The sequence below is a fragment of the Cupressus sempervirens genome, chromosome 2 (genome assembly GCF_028749045.1).
Source record: "Cupressus sempervirens isolate cs-2001-9-10 chromosome 2, ASM2874904v1, whole genome shotgun sequence".
Taxonomy (NCBI): domain Eukaryota; kingdom Viridiplantae; phylum Streptophyta; class Pinopsida; order Cupressales; family Cupressaceae; genus Cupressus; species Cupressus sempervirens.
This window is the reverse complement of record NC_143119.1, coordinates 560367412-560389361: the sequence shown is the minus strand read 5'-3', so window position 1 is coordinate 560389361 and position 21950 is coordinate 560367412. Positions and strand designations below refer to the sequence as shown.

The 21950-nt window shown below is 51.6% G+C and overlaps 1 non-coding gene across 1 annotated transcript in view; it reads left to right on the top strand.

Moving 5' to 3' along the window:
* Nucleotides 1-21849: 21849 nt before the first annotated feature.
* Nucleotides 21850-21950, top strand: part of LOC149574051 (25S ribosomal RNA) — a 3373-nt gene continuing 3272 nt past the window's right edge. Inside the window, exon 1 of the ribosomal RNA XR_016360984.1 lies at nt 21850-21950. This exon is cut by the window's right edge and continues 3272 nt beyond it. This is a non-coding gene — a ribosomal RNA (25S ribosomal RNA).

The window sequence follows — 21950 nt, the reverse complement described above, 5'->3', positions numbered from 1 at the left end:
GCCCACCCAGTCGAATCTTTAAGTCCGTTCAGCAAGTCACCCCACCAAGTACTCTAACCAAGCCGATTCTTCGAGTGCGTTCATCAAGTCACCCGACCAACTACTCTCACCAAGTTGACTCTTTAACTATGTTCATCAAGTCACCCCACCAAGCACTCTCACCACGTCAACTCTTTAGGTCCGTTCATAAAGTCACTCCACTAAGTCGACCCTTCAAGTGCGTTCATCAAGTCACCCCACCAAGTACTCTCACCAATTCGACTCTTTAAGTCTTTTCATCAAGTCACCACACCAAGTCAACTCTTTAGGACCGTTCATCAAGTCACCTCGCCAAGTCGACCCTTGAAGTCCGTTCATCAAGTCACCCCACCAAGTACTCCCACCAAGTCGACTCTTTAAGTCAGTTCACGAAGTCACCCAACCAGGTCGGCCCACCAAGGACTCTCACCAAGTCGACTCTCTAAGTCTGTTCATCAGGTCACCCCACCGAGTACTCTCACCAAGTCAACTCTTTAGGTCCGTTCATCAGGTCACCCCGCAAAGTCGACCCTCTAAGTTCGTTCATCGAGTCACCCCACCAAGTTGACTGTTTAAGTCCTTTCATCAAGTCACCCCGCCAAGCCGACTCTTTAAGTCCGTTCATCAAGTCACCAGACCAACTACTCTCACCAAGTCGACTCTATAAGTCCGTTCATCAAGTCGGCCCACCAAGTACTCCCACCAAGTCGACTCTTTAAGTTTGTTCATCAGTTCACCCCGCCAAGTACTCTCACCAAGTCAACTCTTTAGGTCCGTTCATCAAGTCACCCCCCCAAGTCGACCCTTTAAGTCCGTTCATCAAGTCGCCCCCCCCGAGTTGCTTCTCTAAGCCCACTCACCATGTCAGCTCACCAAGTCGATTGTTCAAGTGCGTTGCCAAGTCAACTCTTTAAGTTCGCTCGCCAGGTCAGCCCGCCCAAGTCGCCTCTTTAAGTTCGTTCGCCAGGTCGGCCCGCCCAAGTCGCATCAGCGGGCTAACTCGCTGAGTCACCTCACGAAGTTGACTCTTTAAGTGCGCTCACCAAGTCAGCTCACCAAGTCGACTCACCATCTCGCCTCGATAAGTTGGCTTGCCGAGTTACCCCACCAAGTCGTCCCCTCTTTAAGCCCGCTCACCGTGTCAGCTCGTCAGGTCGGCTCACCAAGTCGACTAATCAATTAGGCCCACCAAGTCGCCTCAAGGATAGCTCCTCACCATGAGTCGCCTCACCATGTTGACTCAATGAGTCACCTCACCATGTTGACTCTTTGAGCCCGCTCGCCGGGTCGCCTCACCAAGTCGGCTCGAGTACGTTGCCAAGTCGACTCTTTAAGTTCGCTCGCCGGGTCGACTCGCCAAGTCAGCTCACCATGTCATCTCAACGAACCAACTCGCTGAGTCGCCTCACCACGTCAGCTCTCTAATACCACTCGCCAAGTCGCCCCACCAACTCGCCCCGTTAGGCCCACTCACCACATCGCCCCGTTAGGCCCACTCTCACCAAGTGGACTCTTTAAGTCTGCTCATAAAGTCGAGCCACCAAGTACTCTCACCAAGTCAACTCTTTAAGTCCTTTCATCGAGTCACCCCACCAAGTCAACTCTTTAGGTCCGTTCATAGAGTCACCCCACCAAGTCGACCCTTCAAGTGCGTTCATCAAGTCACCCCACCAAGTCGACTCTTTAAGTTCATTCATCAAGTCACCCCGCCAGGTCAGCCCACAAATTACTCTCACCAAGTCGACTCTTTAAGTTCGTTCATCAAGTCACCCCGCCAGGTCGGCCCACCGAGTGGACTCTTTAAGTTCGTTCATGAAGTCACTCTGCCAAGTCGGCCCACCAGGTCGACTCTTTAAGTTCGTTCATCAAGTCACCCCGCCAGGTCAGCCCACCAACTACTCTCACCAAGTCGACTCTTTAAGTTTGCTCACCAAGTCACCCCGCCAGGTCGGCCCACCAAGTACTCTCACCAGGTCGACTCTTTAGGTTTGTTCATCAGGTCACCCCACCGAGTACTCTCACCAAGTCGACTCTTTAAGTTCGTTCATCAAGTCGCCCCGCCAGGTCGGCCCACCAAGTACTCTCACCAAGTCGACCCTTTAAGTTTGGTCATCAACTCACCCCGCCAGGTCGGCCCACCAAGTACTCTCACAAAGTCGACTCTTTAGGTTCGTTCATCAATTCACCCCGCCAGCTCGGCCCACCAAGTTCTCTCACCAGGTCGACTCTTTAAGTTCGTTCATCAAGTCACCCCGCCAGTTCGACCCACCAAGTACTCTCACAAAGTCGACTCTCTAAGTTCGTTCATCAAGTCACCCTGCCAGGTCAGCCCACCAAGTACTCTCACCAAGTCACCCCGCTAGTTCGACCCACCAAGTCGACCCTTTAAGTTCGTTCATCAAGTCACCCAGCCAAGTCGGCCCACCAAGTCGACTCTTTAAGTCCGTTCATCAAGTCACGTGACTAGGTCAGCCCACCGGGTACTCTCACCAAGTCGTCTCTTTAAGTTTGTTCATCAAGTCACCCGGCCAGGTCGGCCCACCAAGTACTCTCACCAAGTCGACTCTCTAAGTCCGTTCATCAAGTCACCCCGCCAGGTCGGCCCACCAAGTCGAATCTTTAAGTCCGTTCATCAAGTCACCCCACCAAGTACTCTAACCAAGTCGATTCTTCGAGTGTGTTCATTAAGTCACCCGACCAACTACTCTCACCAAGTTGACTCTTTAACTATGTTCATCAAGTCACCCCACCAAGCACTCTCACCACGTCAACTCTTTAGGTCCGTTCATAAAGTCACCCCACCAAGTCGACCCTTCAACTGCGTTCATCAAGTCACCCCACCAAGTACTCTCACCAATTTGACTCTTTAAGTCTTTTCATCAAGTCACCACACCAAGTCAACTCTTTAGGACCGTTCATCAAGTCACCTCGCCAAGTCGACCCTTGAAGTCCATTCATCAAGTCACCCCACCAAGTACTCCCACCAAGTCGACTCTTTAAGTCAGTTCACGAAATCACCCAACCAGGTCGGCCCACCAAGGACTCTCACCAAGTCGACTCTCTAAGTCTGTTCATCAGGTCACCCCACCGAGTACTCTCACCAAGTCAACTCTTTAGGTCCGTTCATCAGGTCACCCCGCAAAGTCGACCCTCTAAGTTCGTTCATCGAGTCACCCCACCAAGTCGACTGTTTAAGTCCTTTCATCAAGTCACCCCACCAAGCCGACTCTTTAAGTCCGTTCATCAAGTCACCAGAACAACTACTCTCACCAAGTTGACTCTATAAGTCCGTTCATCAAGTCGGCCCACCAAGTACTCCCACCAAGTCGACTCTTTAAGTCCGTTCATCAGTTCACCCCGCCAAGTACTCTCACCAAGTCAACTCATTAGGTCCGTTCATCAAGTCACCCTGCCAAGTCGACCCTTTAAGTCCGTTCATCAAGTCGCCCCCCCCGAGTTGCTTCTCTAAGCCCACTCACCATGTCAGCTCACCAAGTCGATTGTTCAAGTGCGTTGCCAAGTCAACTCTTTAAGTTCGCTCGCCAGGTCAGCCCGCCCAAGTCACCTCTTTAAGTTCGTTCGCCAGGTTGGCCCGCCCAAGTCGCATCAGCGGGCTAACTCGCCGAGTCACCTCACGAAGTTGACTCTTTAAGTGCGCTCACCAAGTTAGCTCACCAAGTCGACTCACCATCTCGCCTCGATAAGTTGGCTTGCCGAGTTACCCCACCAAGTCGTCCCCTCTTTAAGCCCGCTCACCGTGTCAGCTCGTCAGGTCGGCTCACCAAGTCGACTAATCAAGTAGGCCCACCAAGTCGCCTCAAGGATAGCTCCTCACCATGAGTCGCCTCACCATGTTGACTCAATGAGTCACCTCACCATGTTGACTCTTTGAGCCCGCTCGCTGGGTCGCCTCACCAAGTCGGCTCGAGTACGTTGCCAAGTCGACTCTTTAAGTTCGCTCGCCGGGTTGACTCACCAAGTCAGCTCACCATGTCATCTCAACGAACCAACTCGCCGAGTTGCCTCACCACGTCGGCTCTCTAATACCACTCGCCAAGTCGCCCCACCAACTCGCCCCGTTAGGCCCACTCTCACCAAGTGGACTCTTTAAGTCTGCTCATAAAGTCGAGCCACCAAGTACTCTCACCAAGTCGACTCTTTAAGTCCTTTCATCGAGCCACCCCACCAAGTCAACTCTTTAGGTCCGTTCATAGAGTCACCCCACCAAGTCGACCCTTCAAGTGCGTTCATCAAGTCACCCCACCAAGTCGACTCTTTAAGTTCATTCATCAAGTCACCCCGCCAGGTCAGCCCACAAATTACTCTCACCAAGTCGACTCTTTAAGTTCGTTCATCAAGTCACCCCGCCAGGTCGGCCCACCGAGTGGACTCTTTAAGTTCGTTCATGAAGTCACTCTGCCAAGTCGGCCCACCAGGTCGACTCTTTAAGTTCATTCATCAAGTCACCCCGCCAGGTCAGCCCACCAACTACTCTCACCAAGTCGACTCTTTAAGTTTGCTCACCAAGTCACCCCGCCAGGTCGGCCCACCAAGTACTCTCACCAGGTCGACTCTTTAGGTTTGTTCATCAGGTCACCCCACCGAGTACTCTCACCAAGTCGACTCTTTAAGTTCGTTCATCAAGTCGCCCCGCCAGGTCGGCCCACCAAGTACTCTCACCAAGTCGACCCTTTAAATTCGGTCATCAACTCACCCCGCCAGGTCGGCCCACCAAGTACTCTCACAAAGTCGACTCTTTAGGTTCGTTCATCAATTCACCCCGCCAGCTCGGCCCACCAAGTTCTCTCACCAGGTCGACTCTTTAAGTTCGTTCATCAAGTCACCCCGCCAGTTTGACCCACCAAGTACTCTCACAAAGTCGACTCTCTAAGTTCATTCATCAAGTCACCCTGCCAGGTCAGCCCACCAAGTACTCTCACCAAGTCACCCCGCTAGTTCGACCCACCAAGTCGACCCTTTAAGTTCGTTCATCAAGTCACCCGGCCAAGTCGGCCCACCAAGTTGACTCTTTAAGTCCGTTCATCAAGTCACGTGACCAGGTCAGCCCACCGGGTACTCTCACCAAGTCGTCTCTTTAAGTTTGTTCATCAAGTCACCCGGCCAGGTCGGCCCACCAAGTACTCTCACCAAGTCGACTCTCTAAGTCCGTTCATCAAGTCACCCCGCTAGGTCGGCCCACCAAGTCGAATCTTTAAGTCCGTTCATCAAGTCACCCCACCAAGTACTCTAACCAAGTCGATTCTTCGAGTGCGTTCATCAAGTCACCCGACCAACTACTCTCACCAAGTCGACTCTTTAACTATGTTCATCAAGTCACCCCACCAAGCACTCTCACCACGTCAACTCTTTAGGTCCGTTCATAAAGTCACCCCACCAAGTCGACCCTTCAAGTGCGTTCATCAAGTCACCCCACCAAGTACTCTCACCAATTTGACTCTTTAAGTCTTTTCATCAAGTCACCACACCAAGTCAACTCTTTAGGACCGTTCATCAAGTCACCTCGCCAAGTCGACCCTTGAAGTCCGTTCATCAAGTCACCCCACCAAGTACTCCCACCAAGTCGACTCTTTAAGTCAGTTCACGAAGTCACCCAACCAGGTCGGCCCACCAAGGACTCTCACCAAGTCGACTCTCTAAGTCTGTTCATTAGGTCACCCCACCGAGTACTCTCACCAAGTCAACTCTTTAGGTCCGTTCATCAGGTCACCCCGCAAAGTCGACCCTCTAAGTTCGTTCATCGAGTCACCCCACCAAGTCGACTATTTAAGTCCTTTCATCAAGTCACCCCGCCAAGCCGACTCTTTAAGTCCGTTCATCAAGTCACCAGAACAACTACTCTCACCAAGTCGACTCTATAAGTCCGTTCATCAAGTCGGCACACCAAGTACTCCCACCAAGTCGACTCTTTAAGTCCGTTCATCAGTTCACCCCGCCAAGTACTCTCACCAAGTCAACTCTTTAGGTCCGTTCATCAAGTCACCCCGCCAAGTCGACCCTTTAAGTCCGTTCATCAAGTCGCCCCCCCCGAGTTGCTTCTCTAAGCCCACTCACCATGTCAGCTCACCAAGTCGATTGTTCAAGTGCGTTGCCAAGTCAACTCTTTAAGTTCGCTCGCCAGGTCAGCCCGCCCAAGTCGCCTCTTTAAGTTCGTTCGCCAGGTCGGCCCGCCCAAGTCGCATCAGCGGGCTAACTCGCCGAGTCACCTCACGAAGTTGACTCTTTAAGTGCGCTCACCAAGTCAGCTCACCAAGTCGACTCTACATCTCGCCTCGATAAGTTGGCTTGCCGAGTTACCCCACCAAGTCATCCCCTCTTTAAGCCCGCTCACCGTGTCAGCTCGTCAGGTCGGCTCACCAAGTCGACTAATCAAGTAGGCCCACCAAGTCGCCTCAAGGATAGCTCCTCACCATGAGTCGCCTCACCATGTTGACTCAATGAGTCGCCTCACCATGTTGACTCTTTGAGCCCGCTCGCCGGGTCGCCTCACCAAGTCGGCTCGAGTACGTTGCCAAGTCGACTCTTTAAGTTCGCTCCCTGGGTCGACTCGCCAAGTCAGCTCACCATGTCATCTCAACGAACCAACTCGCCGAGTCGCCTCACCACGTCGGCTCTCTAATACCACTCGCCAAGTCGCCCCACCAACTCGCCCCGTTAGGCCCACTCACCACATCGCCCCGTTAGGCCCACTCTCACCAAGTGGACTCTTTAAGTCTGCTCATAAAGTTGAGCCACCAAGTACTCTCACCAAGTCGACTCTTTAAGTCCTTTCATCAAGTCACCCCACCAAGTCAACTCTTTAGGTCCATTCATAGAGTCACCCCACCAAGTCGACCCTTCAAGTGCGTTCATCAAGTCACCCCACCAAGTCGACTCTTTAAGTTCATTCATCAAGTCACCCCGCCAGGTCAGCCCACAAATTACTCTCACCAAGTCGACTCTTTAAGTTCGTTCATCAAGTCACCCCGCCAGGTCAGCCCACCGAGTGGACTCTTTAAGTTTGTTCATGAAGTCACTCTGCCAAGTCGGCCCACCAGGTCGACTCTTTAAGTTCGTTCATCAAGTCACCCCGCCAGGTCAGCCCACCAACTACTCTCACCAAGTCGACTCTTTAAGTTTGCTCACCAGGTCACCCCGCCAGGTCGGCCCACCAAGTACTCTCACCAGGTCGACTCTTTAGGTTTGTTCATCAGGTCACCCCACCGAGTACTCTCACCAAGTCGACTCTTTAAGTTCGTTCATCAAGTCGCCCCGCCAGGTCGGCCCACCAAGTACTCTCACCAAGTCGACCCTTTAAGTTCGGTCATCAACTCACCCCGCCAGGTCGGCCCACCAAGTACTCTCACAAAGTCGACTCTTTAGGTTCGTTCATCAATTCACCCCGCCAGCTCGGCCCACCAAGTTCTCTCACCAGGTCGACTCTTTAAGTTCGTTCATCAAGTCACCCCGCCAGTTCGACCCACCATGTACTCTCACAAAGTCGACTCTCTAAGTTCGTTCATCAAGTCACCCTGCCAGGTCAGCCCACCAAGTACTCTCACCAAGTCACCCCACTAGTTCGACCCACCAAGTCGACCCTTTAAGTTTGTTCATCAAGTCACCCGGCCAAGTCGGCCCACCAAGTCGACTCTTTAAGTCCGTTCATCAAGTCACGTGACCAGGTCAGCCCACCGGGTACTCTCACCAAGTCGTCTCTTTAAGTTTGTTCATCAAGTCACCCGGCCAGGTCGGCCCACCAAGTACTCTCACCAAGTCGACTCTCTAAGTCCGTTCATCAAGTCACCCCGCCAGGTCGGCCCATCAAGTCGAATCTTTAAGTCCGTTCATCAAGTCACCCCACCAAGTACTCTAACCAAGTCGATTCTTCGAGTGCGTTCATCAAGTCACCCGACCAACTACTCTCACCAAGTCGACTCTTTAACTATGTTCATCAAGTCACCCCACCAAGCACTCTCACCATGTCAACTCTTTAGGTCCGTTCATAAAGTCACCCCACCAAGTCGACCCTTCAAGTGCGTTCATCAAGTCACCCCACCAAGTACTCTCACCAATTCGACTCTTTAAGTCTTTTCATCAAGTCACCACACCAAGTACTCTCACCAAGTCAACTCTTTAGGACTGTTCATCAAGTCACCTCGCCAAGTTGACCCTTGAAGTCCGTTCATCAAGTCACCCCACCAAGTACTCCCACCAAGTCGACTCTTTAAGTCAGTTCACGAAGTCACCCAACCGGGTCGGCCCACCAAGGACTCTCACCAAGTCGACTCTCTAAGTCTGTTCGTCAGGTCACCCCACCGAGTACTCTCACCAAGTTAACTCTTTAGGTCCGTTCATCAGGTCACCCCGCAAAGTCGACCCTCTAAGTTCGTTCATCGAGTCACCCCACCAAGTCGACTCTTTAAGTCCTTTCATCAAGTCACCCCGCCAAGCCGACTCTTTAAGTCCGTTCATCAAGTCACCAGAACAACTACTCTCACCAAGTCGACTCTATAAGTCCGTTCATCAAGTCGGCCCACCAAGTACTCTCACCAAGTCGACTCTTTAAGTCCGTTCATCAGTTCACCCCGCCAAGTACTCTCACCAAGTCAACTCTTTAGGTCCGTTCATCAATTCACCCCGCCAAGTCGACCCTTTAAGTCCGTTCATCAAGTTGCCCTGCCAAGTACTCTCACCAAGTCGACCCTTTAAGTCCTTTCATCAAGTCACCCCACCAAGTCGACTCTCAAAGTCCATTCATCAAGTCACCAGAACAAGTAATCTAACCAAGTCAACTCTTTAAGTCCGTCCATAAAGTCACCCCACCAGGTCGGCCCACCAAGTACTCCCACCAAGCCGACTCTTTATGTTCGTTCATCAGTTCACCCCGCCAAGTACTCTCACCAAGTTGACTCTTTAAGTCTGCTCATCAAGTCAAGCCACCAGGTACTCTCACCAAGTCAACTCTTTGAGTCCGTTCATCAAGTCGCCCCACCAAGTACTCTAACCAAGTCGATTCTTCAAGTGCGTTCATCAAGTCGCCCCACCAAGTACTCTCACCAAGTCGACTCTTTAAGTCCTTTCATCGAGTCACCCCGCCAAGTACTCTCACCAAGTCAACTCTTTAGGTCCGTTCATAGAGTCACCCCACCAAGTTGACCCTTCAAGTGCGTTCATCAAGTCACCCCGCCAGGTCGGCCCACCAAGTTGAATCTCTAAGTCCGTTCATCAAGTCATCGTCCCGATCTGGCCGAGCCGTTCTGGCCGAGCCATGCTGGCCGAGCCGATCTGGGCGAGCCATTCTGGCCGACCCGATCCTGCCGAGCCGTTCTGGGCAAGCCATTCTAGCCGAGCCGATCTGGGCGACCCGTTCTGGCCGAGCCGATCTGGGTGAACCATTGTGGCCGAGCCATGCTGGCCGAGCCGATCAGGGCAAGCCGTTCTGGCCGAGCCGATCTGGGTGAGCCGATCTGGGCGAGCCGATCTGGGCGAGCCGTTCTGGTCGAGCCATGCTGGCCGAGCCGATCTGGCCGAGCTCCAAAAATGGTGTCGTGGATGGCTGTTTGGTCGCCTCTATGCCAACTCGATCGGCACAACATTGGGAATGGTTCGACAGCGGTTGTTGTTCCAATGTGTCATCGGGAAGTCTTGGAACGCGGCCTTTCAAGGGCGAGCTCGCGTCTAGCACTTGGATTGTGCTTCGTCACAAGTGAATGGGGAGATCTCTTTGTGAACGGCGGCATGGCGATTGCAAGAGAAAACTGACTTAGTAGTCAGAGCATTCGCCTCGGGCCATTGTGACGGCCTTGCAATTTCTCTATAATTGCAACCTATGTTTGCGCATAGCAGAGTTTGCATGTATGATTGGGCTTTGTTCTTGACGGTTCCAAGTACTCTCACCAAGGCTGGGCGAGCCATGCTGGCCGAGCCGATCTGGGCGAGCCATTCTGGCCGAGCCGATCTGGGCAAGCCGTTCTGGCCGAGCCATGCTGGCCGAGCCGATCTGGGTGAGCCGTTCTGGCCGAGCCAATCTGAGCGAGCCATTCTGGCCGAGCCAATCTGGGCGAGCCATGCTGGCCGAGCCGATCTGGGCGAGCCATTCTGGTCGAGCCGATCTGGGCGAGCCATGCTGGCCGAGCCGATCTGTGCGAGCCATTCTGGCCGAGCCGATCTAGGCGAGCTGTTCTGGCCGAGCCATGCTGGCCGAGCCGATCTGGGCGAGCCGTTCTGGCCGAGCCATGCTGGCCGAGTCTTGGAACACAGCCTTTCAAGGGCAAGCTCACGTCTAGCACTTGGATTGTGCATCGTCACAAGTGATTGGGGAGATCTCTCTGTGAACGGCGGCATGGCGATTGCAAGAGAAAATTGACTTAGTAGTCGGAGCATTGGCCTCGGGCCATTGTGACGGCCTTGCAATTTCTTTATAATTGCAACCTATGTTTGCGCAGTAGCAGAGTTTGCACGTTAGATTGGCCTTTGTTCTTGGAAGTTCGAAGTACTCTCACCAAGGCTGGGCGAGCCATGCTGGCCGAGCCGATCTGCGCGAGCCATTCTGCCCGAGCTGATCTGGGCGAGCTCCAAAAACGGTGTCGTGTATGGCTGTTTGGTCACATTTTTCATTGAATTGGATTTTTAAGGGAGTTGTCTGTGCTATCGCAGATTTCTAATGCAGAGCGAGCCTCTCACTAATAGCTTATATAGGAGAGGTTGTTGCCGCGAGCCTCTCCCATGCCCCTTTCATTGATTCAACATTGGTGTCTAGGCGGATCGGATTGTTGGGTTTTCAAACGGTGTATGCTGATGTTGAATGAATGAAAGGGGCATGAAGTGATCTCAGTGCTTTTCCTCGACTCTCCTTTAGATCATGTTTTTCGATGACTCAATTTCGGAAAAGGTGAGGCAGCGGTTGCCGATCCATGGCATGTGTTTTTGGTGGTTTTAAAACTTGATCTAAACGTGAGCCTTTGTCTAGCACTCCGGTGTTGCTTGGTATAATGGCAATTTGCTATGGGTGCTCGGCGCTCTAGCAATTTGTCATGGTGTACTTATCGCGGCTACATGGGAGCTTTAATATCGAAAGCTCTCGGCGAAAAATGGTGGCCGAGCCATGCTGGCGGACCCGATCTGGCTTAGCCGTTTTCGTCGACCCGATCTAGCTCTCGTTTCTCACTCCAACTGCACAAATTCGGGAGTTGTTCGACAGCGGTTGTCATTCCAATGTGTCATTGCGGTGATCTGGAGAGCGATGCTAAGTGCGGGAGCTTGCGTCTAGCATTTGGGGATGTTTGTGCAAGCGAGCAGGGGAGCTTCTCTTATCGGAACCTCTCCATGGCCTTTGAATATAGACCCAGTGCTGACGATATCGATGGATACGAGCCTTGGATTATAAAATTGTTCAGCTAACATTGGTTTTTGTGAGAGATGGGTACTAAAGCACTTCTCGATCGATACGCGGGAGTTCCCTAAGATCGCCTCTGTGCCAACTCGATCGGCACAACATTGGGAATGGTTCGACAGCGGTTGTCGTTCCAATGTGTCATCGGGATGTCTTAGAATGCGGCCTTTCAAGGGCGAGCTCGCGTCTAGCACTTGGATTGTGCGTCGTCACAAGTGAATGGGGAGATCTCTCTGTGAACGGCAGCATGGCGATTGCAAGAGAAAATTGACTTAGTAGTCGGAGCATTGGCCTCGGGCCATTGTGACGGCCTTGCAATTTCTCTATAATTGCAAGCTATGTTTGCGCAGTAGCAGAGTTTGCATGTGAGATTGGCCTTTGTTCTTGACAGTTCGAAGTACTCTCACCGAGTCAGCAAGTCACCATGCTGGTCGAGCCGATCTGGGCGAGCCATTCTGGCCGAGCCGATCTGGGCGAGCTCCAAAAACGGTGTCGTGGATGGCTGTTTGGTCACATTTTTCATTGAATTGGATTTTTAAGGTTTTTGTCCGCGCTATCGCAGATTTCTAATGCAGAGCGAGCCTCACACTAATAGCTTATATAGGAGAGGTTGTTGCCGCGAGCCTCTCCCGTGCCCCTTTCATTGATTCAACATTGGTGTCTAGGCGGATCAGATTGTTGGGTTTTCAAATGGTGTATGCTGATGTTGAATGAATGAAAGGGGCATGAAGCGATCTCAGTGCTTTTCCTCGGCTCTCCTTTAGATCATGTTTTCCAATGACTCAATTTTGGAAAAGGTGAGGCAGCGGTTGCCGATCCATGGCGTATCTTTTTGGTGATTTTAAAACTTGATCTAAACGTGAGCCCTTGTCTAGCACTCCGGCGTTGCTTGGTATAATGGAAATTTGCTATGGGTGCTCGGCACTCTAGCAATTTTGTCATGGTGTACTTATCGCGGCTACATGGGAGCTTTAATATCAAAAGCTCTCGGCGAAAAATGGTGGCCGAGCCATGCTGGCCGACCCGATCTGGCTTAGCCGTTTTCGTCGACCCGATCTGGCTCTTCTTTCTCACTCCATCGGCACAAATTTGGGAGTTGTTCGACAGTGGTTGTCATTCCAATGTGTCATTGCGGTGATCTGGAGAGCGATGCTAAAGGCCGGAGCTTGCGCCTAGCATTTGGGGATGTTTGTGCAAGAGAGCAGGGGAGCTTCTCTTATCGGAACCTCTTCGTGGCCTTTGAATATAGACCCAGTGCTGACGATATCGATGGATACGAGCCTTGGATTCTAAAATTGTTCAGCTAACATTGGTTTTTGTGAGAGATGGGTATGAAAGCACTTCCCGATCGATTCGCGGGAGCTCCCTAAGATCGCCTCTATGCCAACTCGATCGGCACAACATTGGGAATGGTTCGACAGTGGTTGTCATTCCAATGTGTCATCGGGATGTCTTGGAACGCGGCCTTTCAAGGGCGAGATTGCGTCTAGCACTTGGATTGTGTGTCATCACAAGTGAATGGGGAGATCTCTCTGTGAACGGCAGCATGGTGATTGCAAGAGAAAATTGACTTAGTAGTTGGAGCATTGGCCTCGGGCCATTGTGACGGCCTTACAATTTCTCTATAATTGCAAGCTATGTTTGCGCAGTAGCAGAGTTTGCATGTAAGATTGGCCTTTCTTCTTGATAGTTCCAGGACATGACCTCCGGAACTTTTGGATTGGGCCCCTTCAAGGTGAAATTCATCCAGTTGATCGGATGAGCTCGATGACCATTTCACTCCCTTGGCTCCATGAATTCAAATCCCATCCAGCTGCCGTGAAGCCATCCCGATTTTGCTATGCGAGGGCTCTCTCCCCAGAGTCGTTCTCTTTGCAACAACTTCTTTGGCAAAAAAATTTCAGAATGGTTCGGCAGCGGTTGTCGTTCCAATGGTGCCGTTGTGGTGGTTGCCTGGGCAGAGATCTGAAGGGCGAGCCGTCATCTAGCAGTTGGGCTGCGCATCACGGGTGACAAGGGAGTCTTTGTAATCGGAAGCTCCCCGTGACCATTCGATGAGAAGAGCCATTGCTTGTGTGAGCAAGGATGAATGCAGCCTCGGATTCCAAAGGAAATCAACGACATCGGATCTATATATAAGAGCGGAATAAAGCAGCAGCCCATTTGCCATGCGCGGCTCCCCAAAGTTGCTGGTCTTTCTCACTCCATCGGCACAAATTCGGGAGTTGTTCGACAGCGGTTGTTGTTCCAATGTGTCATTGCGGCGATCTGGAGAGCGATGCTAAGGGCGGGAGCTTGTGTCTAGCATTTGGGATGTTTGTGTGAGCGAGCAGGGGAGCTTCTCTTATCGGAACCTCTCCGTGGCCTTTGAATATATAGACCCAGTGCCGATGATATCGATGGATACGAGCCTTGGATTCTAAATTTGTTCACAGCTAAGATTGGTTTTTGTGAGAGATGGGTATGAAAGCACATCTCGGTTGCTACGCGGGAGCTCCCTAAGGTCGCCTCTGTGCCAACTTGATCGGCACAACATTGGGAATGGTTCGACAGCGGTTGTCGTTCCAATGTGTCATCGGGGGATGTCTCGGAAAGTGGGCTCGCCTTTCAAGGGCGAGCTCGCGTCTATCACATGGATTGTGCATCGCGTCGCAAGTGAATGGGGAGATCTCTCTGTGAACGGCAGCATGGTGATTGCAAGAGAAAATTGACTTAGTCGGAGCATTGGCCTCGGGCCACTGTGATGGCTTGGCAATTTCTCTTTAATTGCAACCTATGTTTGCGCAGTAGCAGAGTTTGCAAGTAAGACGGTCCTTGTTCTTGAGAGTTCCAGGAGATGACCTCCGGAACTTTTGGATTGGGCCCCTTCAAGGTGAAATTCATCCAGTTGATCAGATGAGCTCGATGACCATTTCAGTCCCCCTTGGCTACATGAATTCACATCTCCTAACCGATGACAATCTTTTGCTCCTTAGACGACCTCATAATAAATTGGGTCGTGGATGGCTGTTTGGTCAGAATTTTCAATGATTTGGATTTTTATGGCGGATGTCGGCGTGTTCGCTAATTTCTAATGCAGAGCGAGCCTCGCACTAATAGCTTATATAGGAGAGGTTGTTGCCGTGAACCTCTCCCATGCCCCTCTCATTGATTCAACGGCGGTGTCAAGGCGGATGGAAATGTCAGATTTTGAAATGGTGGACGCCGACGTTGAATCAATTGGAGGGGCATGAAGCCCACCCTCGAGGTGCTATTCCTCAACTCTCCTTTAGATCATGTTTTCTTGTCACTCAGCTGGCACAATTTCGGAAAGCAGTTGGGCTGCGCGTCACGAGTGACAAGGGAGCCTTTGTGATCGGAAGCTCCCCGTGGCCATTCGATGAGAAGAGCCATTGCTTGTGTGAGCAAGGACGAATGCAGCCTCGGATTCCAAACGAAATCAACGACATCGGATCTATATATAAGAGCGAAATGAAGCAGCAGCCCGTTTGCGATGCGCGGCTCCCCAAAGTTGCTATTCTTTCTCACTCCATCGGGGCACAAATACGGGAGTTGTTCGACAGCGGTCGTCATTCCAATGGTGTCATTGTGGCGAAATTTGTTCACAGCTAAGATAGGTTTTTGTGAGAGAAGGGTATGAAACCACATCCTGATTGCTACGCGGGAGCTCCCTAAGGTCGCCTCTGTGCCAACTCGATCGGCACAACATTGGGAATGGTTCGACAGCGGTTGTTGTTCCAATGTGTCATCGGGGGATGTCTTGGAAAGTGGTCTTTCTTTCAAGCGCGAGCTCGCGTCTAGCACTTGGGTTGTGCATCGCGTCACAAGTGAATGGGGGATGTCTTGGAAAGTGGTCTTTCTTTCAAGGGCGAGCTCGCGTCTAGCACTTGGATTGTGCGTCGCATCACAAGTGAATGGGGAGTGAATGGGGAGATTTCTCTGTGAACAGCGGCATGGTTGATTGCAAGAGAAAATTGACTTAGTCGGAGCCATTGGCCTCGGGCCATTGTGACGGCCTCGCAATTTCTCTTTAATTGCAACCTATGTTTGCGCAGTAGCAGAGTTTGCATGTAAGATGGGCCTTGTTCTCGAGAGTTCCAGGAGATGACCTCCAGAACTTTTGGATTGGGCCCCTTCAAGGTGAAATTCATCTAGTTGATCGGATGAGCTCGATGACCATTTCAGTCCCTCGGCTCCATGAACTCACATCTCGTAACCGATGACAATCTTTTGCTCCTCTGCCGACCTCATAAAAAATTGGGTCGTGAATGGCTGTTTGGTAGGAATTTTAAAGGATTTGGATTTTTAAGGCGGATGTCGGTGTGTTCGCTAATTTCTAATGCAGAGTGAGCCTCGCACTAATAGCTTATATAGGAGAGGTGGTTGCCGCGAGCCTCTCCCGTGCCCCTCTCATTGATTCAATGCCGGTGTCAAGGTGGATGGATATGTCAGATTTTGAAATGGTGGACGCCGACGTTGAATCAATTAGAGGGGCATGAAGCCCACCCTGGATGTGCTATTCCTCGACTCTCCTTTAGATCATGTTTTCTTGTCACTCAACTGGCGCAATTTCGGAAAAAGGTTTGGCAGCGGTTGCCATCCCTCACCGCATCTACTTGGTGATTTTAAAACTCGATCTAAAACGGGAGCCCTCGCCTAGCACCTCCGTCTGGTGTTGCTCGGGTATTGCAAAAAATTATGCCAATGGCGCAAATCCCCCAATGAATGCCTACGCTTGGACCCTCTCTTAGATCACCTTCTTCGATCACTCAACCGACGCAACTACGGAAGAGACTTGGCAGCGGTTGCCATTCTACAACGCATCTGTTCAGCGATTTCGAAGTTGATCTAATGGCGAGCCCTTGTCTCTAGCCATGAGGTGGGTGCTTTGCGCTCTAGCAAAATTTTTTGCGTGCCTATCGCGGCTACAACGGGAGAGGTGGTTGCCGCGAGCCTCTCCCGTGCTCGCCTCATTGATTCAACGCCGCTGTCAGGGCAGATGGATATGTCGGATTGTGAAACGGTGGACGCCGACGTTGAATCAATTAGAGGGGCATGAAGCCCACCCTCGAGGGTGCTATTCCTGGACTCTCCTTTAGATCACATTTTCTTGTCACTCAGCTGGCGCAATTTTGGAAAAAGGTTTGGCAGCGGTTGCCAGCCCTCACCGCGTCTACTTGGTGATTTTAAAACTCGATCTAAAACGGGAGCCCTCGTCTAGCACCTCCGTCCGGTGTTGCTCGGGTATTACATAAATTTATGCCATCGGCGCAAATCCCCCAACGAATGCCTACACTTGGACCCTCTCTTAGATCACCTTCTTCGATCACTTGACCGATGCAACTATGGAAGAGACTTGGCAGCGGTTGCCATTCTACAGCGCGTCTGTTCAGCGATTTCGAAGTTGATCTAATGACGAGCCCTTGTCTCTAGCCATGAGGTGGGTGCTTGGTGCTCTAGCAAAATTTTTTGCGTGCCTATCGCGGCTACAACGGGAGAGGTGGTTGTCGCGAGCCTCTCCCGTGCTCCCCTCATTGATTCAATGCCGCTGTCAGGGCGGATGGATATGTCAGATTTTGAAACGGTGGATGCCGACGTTCAATCAATTAGAGGGGCATGAAGCCCACCCTCGAGGGTGCTATTCCTGGACTCTCCTTTAGATCATGTTTTCTTGTCACTCAGCTGGTGCAATTTCGGAAAAAGGTTTGGCAGCGGTTGCCAGCCCTCACCACGTCTACTTGGTGATTTTAAAACTCGATCTAAAACGGGAGCCCTCGTCTAGCACCTCCGTCCGGTGTTGCTCGGGTATAGCATAAATTTATGCCATCGGCGCGAATCCCCCAATGAATGCCTACACGCTTGGACCCTCTCTTAGATCACCTTCTTCGATCACTCGACTGACGCAACTACGGAAGAGACTTGGCAGCGGTTGCCCTTCTATAGCGCATCTGTTCAGCGATTTCGAAGTTGATCTAATGGCGAGCCCTTGTCTCTAGCCATGAGGTGGGTGCTTGGCACTCTAGCAAAATTTTTTGCGTGCCTATCGCGGCTACAAGGGGAGAGGTGGTTGCCGCGAGCCTCTCCCGTGCCCTCCTCATTTATTCAACGCCGCTGTCAGGGCGGATGGAAATTACGGATTTTGAAACGGTGGACGCCGACGTTGAATCAATTAGAGGGGCATGAAGCCCACCCTTGAGGGTGCTATTCCTGGACTCTCCTTCAGATCATGTTTTCTTGTCACTCAGCTGGCGCAATTTCGGAAAAAGGTTTGGCAGCGGTTGCCAGCCCTCACCGCGTCTACTTGGTGATTTTAAAACTCGATCTAAAATGGGAGCCCTCGTCTAGCACCTCCGTCCGGTGTTGCTCGGGTATTGCAGAAATTTATGCCATCGGCGCGAATCCCCCAACGAATGCCTACGCTTGGACCCTCTCTTAGATCACCTTCTTCGATCACTCGACCGACGCAACTGCGGAAGAGACTTGGCAGCGGTTGCCATTCTACAGCGCGTCTATTCAGCGATTTCAAAGTTGATCTAATGGCGAGCCCTTGTCTCTAGCCATGAGGTGGGTGCTTGGCGCTCTAGAAAAATTTTTTGCGTGCCTATCACGGCTACAAGGGGAGAGGTGGTTGCCGTGAGCCTCTCCCGTGCCCCCCTCATTGATTCAACGCCGCTGTCAGGGCGGATGGATATGTCAGATTTTGAAACGGTGGATGCCGACATTGAATCAATTAGAGGGGCATGAAGCCCACCCTCGAGGGTGCTATTCCCTGACTCTCCATTAGATCATGTTTTCTTGTCACTCAGCTGGTGCAATTTCGGGTAAAGGTTTGGCAGCGGTTGCCAGCCCTCACCGCGTCTACTTGGTGATATTTTAAAACTCGATCTAAAACGGGAGCCCTCGTCTAGCACCTCCGTCCGGTGTTGCTCGGGTATTGCATAATTTTTTGCTATCAGCGCGAATCACCAAACAAATCCCTAGCCTTGGACTCTCTCTTAGATCACCTTCTTCGATCACTCGACCGACACAATTACGGAAGAGGCTTGGCAGCGGTTGCCATTCCACAGCGCGTCTGTTCAGCGATTTCGAAGTTGATCTACTAATGGCGAGCCCTTGTCTAGCCATGAGGTGGGTGTTTGGGGCTCTAGCAATTTTTTGTGTGCCTATCGCAGCTTACAATGGGAGCTTTGATAACAAAAGTTCTCGGCGACCCTCCCCAATAGAAATCAGTGCTGGTGTTCGTGAAAGACACGTTATTCGGATTTTTGGAATATTGGCACCAGCATCGTTTCTATTGGGAGGGCCGTGAATCCATCCCGATTTTGCTATGCGAGGGCTCTCTCCCCAGAGTCGTTCTCTACGCAACAACTTCTTTGGCACAAAATTTTCATAATGGTTCGGCAGCGATTGTCGTTCCAATGGTGCCGTTGTGGTGGTTGCCTGGGCAGCGATCTGAAGGGCGACCCGTCGTCTAGCAGTTGGCCTGCGCATCACGAGTGACAAGGGAGCCTTTGTTATCGGAAGCTCCCTGTGGCCATTCGATTAGAAGAGCCATTGCTTGTTTGAGCAAGGATGAATGCAGCCTTGGATTCCAAACAAAATCAACAATTTCGGATCTATATAAGAGCGGAATGAAGCAGCAGCGCAGCCCGTTTGCTATGCGCGGCTCCCCAAAGTTGCTCTTCTTTCTCACTCCATTGCCACAATTTCGAGAGTTGTTCGATAGCGGTTGTCATTCCAATGTGTCATTGCGGTGATCTGGAGAGCTATGCTAAGGGCGGGAGCTTGTGTCTAGAATTTGGGATATGTTTGAGCGAGCGAGCAGGGGAGCTTCTCTTATCAGAACCTCTCCGTGGCCTTTGAATATATAGACCCAGTGCGGACGATATCGATGGATGCGAGCCCTTGGATTCCAAATTTGTCCACAGCTAACATTGGTTTTTGTGAGAGATGGGCACGAAAGCACATCCCGATTCCTACGCGGGAGCTCCCTAAGGTCTCGCCTCTGTGCCAACTCGATCGGCACAACATTGGGAGTGGTTCGACAGCGGTTGACGTTCCAATGTGTCATCGGGGGATGTCTTGGAAAGTGGTCTTTCTTTCAAGGGCGGTCTCTCGTCTAGACCTTGGGATTGTGCATCGCGTCACAAGTGAATGGGGAGATCTCTCTGTGAACGGCAGCATGGTGATTGCAAGAGAAAATTGACTTAGTCAGAGCCATTGGCCTCGGGCCATTGTGACGGCCTCGCAATTTCTCTTTAATTGCAACCTATGTTTGCGCAGTAGCAGAGTTTGCATGTAAGATGCGCCTTGTTCTCGAGAGTTCCAGGAGATGACCTCCGAAACTTTTGGATTGGGCCCCTTCAAGGTGAAATTCATCCAGTTGATCGGATGAGCTCGATGACCATTTCAGTCCCTCGGCTCCATGAACTCACATCTCCTAACCGATGACGATCTTTTGCTCCTCTGCCGACCTCATAAAAAATTGGGTCGTGAATGGCTGTCTGGTAGGAATTTTAGAGGATTTGGATTTTTAAGGCGGATGTCGTTGTGTTCGCTAATTTCTAATGCAGAGCGAGCCTCGCACTAATAGCTTATATAGGAGAGGTGGTTGCCGCGAGCCTCTCCCATGCCCCCCTCATTGATTCAACGCCGGTGTCAAGGCGGATGGATATGTCAGATTTCGAAATGGTGGATGCCGACGTTGAATCAATTAGAGGGGCATGAAGCCCACCCTGGATGTGCTATTCCTCGACTCTCCTTTAGATCATGTTTTCTTGTCACTCAGCTGGCGCAATTTCGGAAAAAGGTTTAGCAGCGGTTGCCATCCCTCACCGCGTCTACTTGGTGATTTTAAAACTCGATCTAAAATGGGAGCCCTCGTCTAGCACATCCGTCCGGTGTTGCTCGGGTATTGCATAAAATTATGCCATCGGCGCGAATCCCCCAACGAATGCCTACGCTTGGACCCTCTCTTAGATCACCTTCTTCGATTACTCGACCGACGCAACTACGGAAGAGACTTGGCAGCGGTTGCCATTCTACAGCGCGTCTGTTCAGCGATTTCGAAGTTGATCTAATGGCGAGCCCTTGTCTCTAGCCATGAGGTGGGTGCTTGGCGCTCTGGCAAAATTTTTTGCGTGCCTATCGCGGCTAAAACGGGAGAGGTGGTTGCCGCGAGCCTCTCTCGTGCCCCCCTCATTGATTCAACGCCGCTGTCAGGGCGGATGGATATGTCGGATTTTGAAAAAAGGTGGACGCCGACGTTGAATCAATTAGAGGGGCATGAAGCCCACCCTCGAGGGTGCTATTCCTGGACTCTCCTTTAGATCATGTTTTCTTGTCACTCAGCTGGCGCAATTTCGGAAAAAGGTTGGGCAGCGGTTGCCAGCCCTCACCGCGTCTACTCGGTGATTTTAAAACTCGATCTAAAACGGGAGCCCTCGTCTAGCACCTCCGTCCGGTGTTGCTTGGGTATTGCATAAATTTATGCCATCGGCGTGAATCCCCCAACGAATGCCTACGCTTGGACCCTCTCTTAGATCACCTTCTTCGATCACTCCACCGACGCAACTATGGAAGAGACTTGGCAGCGGTTGCCATTCTACAGCGCGTCTGTTCAGCGATTTCGAAGTTGATCTAATGGCGAGCCCTTGTCTCTAGCCATGAGGTGGGTGCTTGGCGCTCTAGCAAAATTTTTTGCGTGCCTATCGCGGCTACAAGGGGAGAGGTGGTTGCCGCGAGCCTCTCCCGTGCCCCCCTCATTGATTCAACGCCGCTGTCAGGGCGGATGGATATGTCGGATTTTGAAACGGTGGATGCCAACGTTGAATCAATTAGAGGGGCATGAAGCCCACCCTCGAGGGTGCTATTCCTGGACTCTCCTTTAGATCATGTTTTCTTGTCACTCAGCTGTAGCAATTTTGGAAAAAGGTTTGGCAGCGGTTGCCACCCCTCACCGCGTCTACTCGGTGATTTTAAAACTCGATCTAAAACGGGAGCCCTCGTCTAGCACCTCCGTCCGGTGTTGCTCAGGTATTGCAAAAATTTATGCCATCGGCGCGAATCCCCCAACGAATGCCTACGCTTGGACCCTCTCTTAGATCACCTTCTTCGATCACTCGACCAACGCAACTACGGAAGAGACTTGGCAGCGGTTGCCATTCTACAGCGCGTCTGTTCAGCAATTTCGAAATTGATCTAATGGCAAGCCCTTGTCTCTAGCCATGAGGTGGGTGCTTGGTGCTCTAGCAAAATTTTTTGCGTGCCTATCGCGGCTACAAGGGGAGAGGTGGTTGCCGCGAGCCTCTCCCGTGTCCCCCTCATTGATTCAACGCCGCTGTCAGGGCGGATGGATATGTCAGATTTTGAAACGGTGGATGCCGACGTTGAATCAATTAGAGGGGCATGAAGCCCACCCTCGAGGGTGCTATTCCTGGACTCTCCTTTAGATCATGTTTTCTTGTCACTCAGCTGCCGCAATTTTAGAAAAAGGTAACGGCGAGCGAACCGGGAAGAGCCCAGCATGAAAATCGACGGCCGC